The following is a 1,413-nucleotide window of genomic DNA, read 5'->3' on the forward strand; positions in this document are numbered from 1 at the left end:
CTGGCTAGTCTTCCTTCATGACTGTAGATTGTTAAATCTTGAACTTGATCAATTGGTTGAAAATTTCCTGGGAAGACGGATATGAAGATTACTTGATGTGCTGGAACCAAGCATTCTTCTTCTTCATTAAAAATAGGTTGACTATTCGTAAATTTTAGGGATATATCCCTTGGATTTACGTTGTCAATCATATTTTTAAATCTCTTTACTGCATCAATGAATCCTGCAAGAAACTCACTAATAATTTTCAAATCATTAAAAATTAAAATTGTATCAATTAATCCATACTGGAAAAACTGATAGGTGTCAGATGGGGAAGCCTCTGGAAATATAACCAGCTTTGTTAGCTGTTCTTTCGCAATAGGATAATATCCCAAGATTACCCTTTTTTCTTCAGTCCAATTCAGGACTATGTTAAGGGTTTCTCTGAGATTTGATCTACAGACCCTTTTCTTTTCCTTGATTTCAGCCCTTGTAGGAATATTTCTTATTATCCCTGTTCTCTGGGTTTGAATTGGAGCTTTATCTGCTCTTTTTAGGGTTTGCTCTGGATGAAGAGTTTCATATTCCCTGAAGGATTCTTTTGCTTCTTCCAGTGTTAAAAATCCTCCTTTATGAATTATCCTTGATTGATGTGTAAATGGTGCAGCTTTTTCCCAGGCATCATATACTCCTTTCATGGGGCCATTATAAATTACATAATATTTTTTATCTTGGGTGGATTTTTTTATAATTTCAGCAATTGTTTTATTTTCTGGAATTTTTTCCTCACCTGATTTGTCCACCACGCTTAGCTGGCTGAACTCTGATGGTTTGGGTTGTTGTGTTGATTTCATTGCTTCGATGGCCTTCTTGAGGGATTGGATCTGTATCTTTATTTGCTGACAATGCTTGCACTTTTCAATTTCTTGTTCGTATTTTTGAATTTCTTGATCTAATGCGTTGTAGACGAACTCCATTCTCTTGTTAATATATTTGCAATAACATTTTTGTCACATTCTCTTGTTAATGTATCTGCAATAACATTTTTGTCACCCTTAATATATTCAATTTTTATTGGATATTGTAACAAAAATAATTGCCATCTTACCAATCGTCCATGATTATAATCAACTTTTAAATTATATCGTATAAAACCTGTTAGGTAACTTGAATCTGTCCTTAATGTAAATTCTTTGGGTAACAAATCAATTTTCCATTTCTTAAGAGATTTAATTGCTGCCAGAGTTTCCTTTTCATGAGTGGTATATCTCTGTTCTGTTGGAGTAAAAGTTCCTGAAATATACCTGCAAAGTAATTCCTTTGGGGGATATTTAGAATCTAGTGATTCTCTTTCTTGTTCTAAGCTTTTTATAGCTTTCTTAGCTTTTAGACATCCTGACCAGGTTATGTCTGAGGCATCTGTTTCTACTA

This window comes from Arachis duranensis, chromosome 3, assembly GCF_000817695.3.
Source record: "Arachis duranensis cultivar V14167 chromosome 3, aradu.V14167.gnm2.J7QH, whole genome shotgun sequence".
Lineage (NCBI taxonomy): Eukaryota > Viridiplantae > Streptophyta > Magnoliopsida > Fabales > Fabaceae > Arachis > Arachis duranensis.